At 36.6% G+C, this 7070-nt stretch overlaps 1 protein-coding gene across 2 annotated transcripts in view; it reads right to left on the reverse strand.

The window, feature by feature from the left end:
• GK5 (glycerol kinase 5) overlaps positions 1-7070 on the reverse strand; it is a 478960-nt gene that overhangs the window by 269259 nt on the left and 202631 nt on the right. The window lies entirely within an intron of this gene.

The following is a 7070-nucleotide window of genomic DNA, read 5'->3' on the forward strand; positions in this document are numbered from 1 at the left end:
AGTTTCTTCTTTATTCAAAATATGATTTTTCCCCCTGGCATTTGAATGATTCAAGGATTTATGAATAATATGCCAAAGCCTAATAGTGGATTTCATAATTACTTGTTTTGAAGTACCACATCCTGAATATCTGTAAACCACATCATGGTCAATATAGCAATATATGTGAAGTATGTATGTTATCTTAATATAGTTTGATTACTTTTATATGAATGTAAATTTGCCTTTTTCACAAGTGATAATTCAATAAAGGTGTTTGAAAAGAAAATTTAAATGGAATGTGAAATTTGCTCATCAGCTATTCAATTTAATTTAACATTCCGGGATCTTCAATTGTCACTGACCTTCTGACATTAGAATCCTGAAAAAACAGTATTATGCCACTGTTTCAACTAATTAAGGATAAGTAATGCATCATACAACAATTAAAATGTCTGTCCTTTCACATACCAGCCCTTAGCTTGATCACTAAGAACTTCATCTGGGCTGAAAAAAACTTTATACCAGCAAAATATTTAATACTTCCAAAGTTGACAGCTGCACAAGTCCATCTTACACAGCATCTACAGAATACCTGTTCTGGCAGTGATGAAGATGAATTATAGACTAATTAAACTAGTGGTCATGTTCTGCCTAAAGGCTAACAGAGCAAATAAAGAAATAATAGTAAAAGCTGTAATGACAAAATTTTACAAAAAATGTGGGCCAAATTTGAACAACCAAGGATGCTGTTTAAAAACAAAATACAGAAATCCAGAGACATTTAGAAAAGTCAAAACGTCTGCAGCTAGGTCAGCTAAGTTGATTTAAGGCCCCCTTTCAATTATGTCCATTGGAGAAAAGCTCTAGTAAAAACACAGTGAACAAAAGTTTAGCATTCAAGATTACAAAGAGCTACTACCAGTTAAAGCATGGAAACTATTAAACTCTATGTGCTGTGACTTTTCTGGTCAGCAATTTTGTTTTATTTAACTTTTGGAGCATGCTGGGTTGTGGTCTTTTTGGTTATAATAGTTTACAATGTAAGGAACAACTAGTTATTATTATTATATTGCTAGCAGTACAAGACTTATCACAACACTGTTGTTTTACTATCAGAACAGTAACTGGAAGTGAGAAATACTGACTTCTGGTACATTTTTAGAAAGAAAAGTAGAAGATGCATTTTAAACATTGCCGGGGCAACAGTAAAGTTTAACCCAGACAAAAGCGGGCATGTAGGATGGAATTTAAGAGATAAGGTAGCAGCCAATGACAGATGGGTAGATTTATTTTGTAAGAGGGTACAGTAATACAAGAAATAATGATAGGAGGAAAGGGATTATTATAAATTAACGAACAGTGTAAATAAATATTGTTAGAGATGGTTAAATATATAGATTTTGTTGAAGGGCTTAACTATTGTTTGGATTTGTTAATACAGTAATTTAACAGTGCACACAAGAACAGTTTTATTTGTTAAGTTAGTAGCTCTTTAGTTGCGGATTTAAAAAATAAGTCAGTCTCACTCCTCATTTTTGATGGTAGGGAGTTCCCTTGTTTTGCAGCACAGACTGCATACAGGGAGTCCCCAGAGTGATTATGAGATTAGGTCATGACTAGTAGATCGTTATGTTTAGATCTAAAAGTCTGGGGGACAAGTCCCAGGTCCCCAGTCAGGTAGTTAACAATACATAATTAACTTTTCAGCTAGTGAATACCATGGCATCAGATAACAGCGGATACATTTCCCCACACGAAACAGCATACCTAACTGTACATGTATTTTATTTTGTGCAGCTTCAGCAGTAGTAATGTGCAAGTGATTACAGGAGGTTTTTAAGCACTAAGGACTTTGGCAAGGCTAGTCAAATATTTGTTTTCATTGCTGAAAGATGAAACAGCTGACTACTCCCACAACAATGCTCCTCCAACAGGCTAGCCACTGCACTGTGGTCCGCCATAAAAATACATATGGCAAGAGCATGGCAAATGTACCATGACAGGGATGGCTTCCTTACCAGCATATTTACAGGAGGCTTTGGTGACAAATACATGTGACAAAACTGACTAAACACTTCCATAAGAAAATGGCACTTAGAAGTTCAGTCATTGGCACAGATGTGCTACACAGGATCCTACAAACAGAAAGAAGCAATCAAAAGGATCACAGTGAGGAATATTAAAGCAGTTAAGTTTACCTCTTTCTCCCCGATAGTTATTTTATGCATCTGTACAGGGGACTTTTTAAAGCTACAAAGAAGTGCACAGCAATGTACACGACAGGAGATGCTTCACCACAACCATAAGAATGTTGTTGCTCATTACTTGGGATCCAAAAAATTATGAAAAGATCAAAGGTGTTTTCTTTTTCTTTCCAACTACCAACAATTATACTTACTTTTAGTCTACTGGCCCATTCATTCTCCCATTGTTTGGGTAAGAGTTGACTAAGAGGGCTTGCCATTTAAGCAGCCATCAGAGTTTATTCTTTTTATTTATTGTCCTATCCCCACTGTGCATGCTTGATGACATGCTCAGGGTTCTGTATGCAACGGATTTCAGACAGTGTAACTCACCTGTTTCACTGATTAACATACACACTTATGAAATCAGCCCCCCCCCCCCCGCAGTCAGAACCTCTGCGGTGTCTGCAGTCTTCACTGGAAATTCATCCATGGGAGCATGCAGCCCAAGCGTGTTAACTTTCACCCTCTAGCCTGATGGCAGGCAAGTTGACGAAGCAGCATTCCTCATCTCCCCAATGTCAGCTCCAACAAGCACCAGTCTCAGTTTAAAAATGGGTTGTCCGAGTCATAGCCATGGCTTTATCCTCTGTGCCAGTAGAGCTGGCTAAAAAAGTTTCTGAAATTTTCACACATATCTACTAAGATGATTTTATTATGCTTTTCAGAGTTACTGGTTATATTCTGTCTTGCATACTCCTCTTGCTGCAAGAGCTTAAGTCACTTAGTACTCAACATCCATATTTACCAGAAAGAATTTTTGGCAGTGGCCTCACTTCCATTACTCCTTTCCATACATTTTTTACAATGTGATGAGACAATTATCTCCAATGCCAGTGCTCCTCTTCATCTTCTTCAGTAAAATGCTGTGCCTTAGGACCAACCCTTTCATGGAAACTGACATTGATGATTATGGGCAGTGGCAGGGATGATTCAGAAAGACTGCTGCAAAAAAAGGTACTGTACTTTGGGTGCAGGTTTACCAGCATGCGTCATGTCCTGCTGCAACAACCTCTCAATAATCTAGTGCAGCAATGACTAACGGTTAAAAAGGTCAAGATGATCATGAAACCTCAAAGAGAAAATACTAAAGATATGGCATTACTTCAAAAGCCATTTCTGCTACTTGTCTTTGGATATAATGATTTTCACTTCTCATTTTAAAAACAAATAAATACCCACAGAACACTAAAGTTACAGTGCAAGGAAATCACTATATGCCATTCAACAGGTAGTGTAGTTTAATGCACTGGTTACTATGCATATTATCACTTTACAGCTGCAATAGCTGTAAAGTTCTGACCACAAGATAGGAGGGTTGCCAACATCAGTAAACCCATGGAAAAGGCAGGTGTGTGTTAAGTAAATTAAAAGCATAAATTACAAACTCATATGCTCTGCTATTTACATTTTGTGTGGTCAAAGCCCTTGCACTGACCGTTGTACTGGTACGGCACATCTCCAAATATCCAAAAGGAGTACTGCACGTTATCACAGTTTATTTATTTATTGACCAATTGCCATTTGTTTACCAGAAGAGTCTGTCTGGGCTTGCAGAAAAGCCCCAGGAACAAAATTACAATATTATATTTTCGGGTTACAAAGAGAAAAATTACAATATCAAAGTTGTGTTGTTACACAAGATAAAAATCATTTACATGTAATTTATAAGAATTAACATTTTTACATTACTAACACATGGTTTGAGAGAAACAGTCATACACATTACTTACAGTTTTGAAGGTTGACCTTAGGACAGCTGGTAGACATTCATTCAATATTTTTTTTTTTTTTTTTGGGGGGGGGTGCAATAAGAAAAATATGGGTGATGCTGAAGAAAGATGAGGGATGGAATTGTGAGACTGGGAAAATGTTCTGTTTATTAGTATTTTTGATAGAGGTAAGACTGCAATTGGTCAGTAATTGGAGAAGTCAGTGTTATTCCCACCTTTGTGCAGTGGTATGTGAGATTTTTCTAAATTTAGGGGATGTAGCACACAGTAATAGACCTGTTAATCAGTATGGAAACAAAAAATACAATGCTGTCAGCTGCTATTTTCAGATGTTCTGCTGGCAAATTGTCAGCTGCAGATGAGGTTAGAAGTTTATGAAGAAGTTTCTTAATAGCAGAAGTTGGTACTGGCTGCACAAAGATGGAGGTGCTGAGTGTGGGAAGCAGGCAAAGTAATGAAAGATGATGGTTTATTGTTTAGTAAAGCTAGGACAGATTAAGTGAAGAGGGTATGAAACAGGGTAGGTATAAAGTCATTGTTGTTGGTGGTGGTTGGTGTAGGGGTAGTGGTTTGCCCGGGGTACAGGAGTCTTTTGTTAGAGTTAACCTGAATTCTTTGGGATTGTGTTGTTGCTTGTTCTAGAGATTTTGTAAGTAACTGGTTTTGCCAGACTTGATTTTTTTTGCCTAGTGTGACTTCTATTTGAAATTTCTCTAGTTTGTTTTATTTCAGACCCATGTTTTCCAGGCCCTGTCTCTGTTGTGCATAAGTAGCCTAGTATATCTTGTGAGACAGGGGGCAAGGTTGTTTTTTAATGCTTTATTCCTAATAGGAGTTAGTTCATTTAAGAGGGAAAGTGTGACTGAAATGACTAAAACTTTCTTGTAATGGCAGACTTTGTTAGAGAGCTCTGATTATATTTGTGGAGGTAGTCTATGAAGAGCTCTTTAAACAAGTATTCAAACTGAACTTCTATAAAGACTGCTTATGGTTGTGCTTGGTCTAACAAGCGAAGGTGGGTAAGTGGTGACTGATGGTGTCATTAAAATATCCAGCAGTGTTGATTATGGAGGGGGAGTTTAATAGGATTCAGTCTAAAACAGACTTCTTGTCACTATGCTTTGTTAATTCTGGTAGCAGAGGGAGAAACTGTACATATTAATGGAGAGGGAGGGTTAGAGTCAAAAGGTGAGCAGTCTATCATAAAGTCTTTTATAGTGAGAGAGACCCAGTCTAGGATGTCTTCTAGAGTAAGGAGTATTGCAACCAGGAGGAATATATATTACTATGACGTACATGCTCTTGTGATTGTTGAGCTGAAGAAGTTAGATAATTAATTTTTTTTGTGGAAACTGTGGTATGGCTGGGGGTATTTGTTAAGTTTTAGTGTGTTACTATAGAAAGAATAAAAAAGCTGGATGTGTGGCCATCATTTCTTAATAGATTATTATCTGGGGGAGTATTTCCTCATCTTGTGTTTGGTTTTAACATTTTCAGTAGTTACAGATATGTCTGGGGTGTGTGCAGTTATGCATACATGCTGGTCTGGTAGATTGCTGTATATATTTTGAAGGTTAAGATTAATAAAATGTAGGTTGTTGTGTTATTTAATAGGAGGAAGACAGGTTTGGGAGGGTGGGGTAGGAGTGATGTTTTAGTGAATGGCTTGTTGAATTGATCACGTCCAATGGCCAGAATGACAGAAAAGAGGTTGTGGCAAGACCATTTTCTGTACGTCTCTTGCCTTTAGTTGTCATTATATGGGATTGATGTGTCTCACTTATATTTGTGTATTTTATGCAGGACAGGGATATGATAGGGTAAAGACTGTGAAAGATGACATGGTCTGTTGTGTTACAGAATGAATAAGTAGAAGTAGGTGTGGTAGAAAATTTGATGCGTAGTGTTATGTGGTAGGCGGTTGTGTAAACAATAAAAATAAAAAATACAGTGCTGAGCCAACACGGCTGTGTAATAACTCACTTTATTGATAAAAAGGTAAGAGTAAGCGCTTTCATGATCTACCCAATCACTTTATCAGACTACAATGCCATCAAAAACTAAACTATTTAATTACATAGCTGACCAACTATCTCTCTCAGTCAAATTCAATAACATGCAGTCATATGAGTTATCATGGAGACCATTAATAATTAATCACATCATCCAAAAAGTGTTCAAATCTGCTTAAAATATATCAGTCCATATAAAATATAGAACTATTGTTTATATAGATCAAAAATCTTTATAAACAGCATATATATATATATTTAGAGACTCTAACATTTTTTTTACATACATACATATATACATTATATATAAATTAAACATTTATATCAACATTACATAAGTATTTGAAATGCATATAAGACTACCAAAAATCTCCAAATAAACAAGTATATTATGTGCCTTTAAATATTATAACAAAAACTTCAATGTATAAGTGCTCGTGCTTTAAGGAAGGGTTTAAGGGAAACTACATCATTAATCCCAGGAGCTTTATCAGCATTAAGATGCAGGATGTGTAAACAAGTACGACTACAAGAAATATGGTGAGTGAATGGTAGATTAGCATGTTGCTAATGAAGCTAAGGTAATGTGGTGGGTTATGAGAGAGGAGTGGTTAATGTTGAGGACAGTGGGGTAATTAGTATTAATCTGCTTGGTGTAGAGGTTTTAGTAGGCAGAGTTTTGATAGCATAAGTATTTTTGAAGTGGGGTGGGTGGCAAATGGGGGTAGGGTATGGGAATGGAGTGGGTTCCACCTGGCTACAATGCCTAGAAGAAAAAATATTAGCAATGTTGATTTTTCAAGGCAAGTAATGCTTACACTGGGACCTTGTATTGCACAAATACTTTTGAAACTGGTAGTGTCCGATTTTAAGGGGATACTAGCATAGTATAATTGATAACTCTTTATGTGTCAAACAAAAAATATCTGCAGCAATTACTAGGCAGACAGCAGACAAAAATTTATAAATTAGAATAGGGGCTGTGAAAGTAGCTAACATACAGAAATCAACCCTTTCAGTGTAGAAAGTAAGAGGTATCAGCAAATACGCAGTACTGGGCAGACCACAGTTTCACAAGCAGGATGGCAGCTACTTGAAAA

The sequence above is a fragment of the Protopterus annectens genome, chromosome 5.part0 (assembly GCF_019279795.1).
Source record: "Protopterus annectens isolate FY-2018-M chromosome 5.part0, PAN1.0, whole genome shotgun sequence".
NCBI classification, from domain to species: Eukaryota; Metazoa; Chordata; order Ceratodontiformes; family Protopteridae; genus Protopterus; species Protopterus annectens.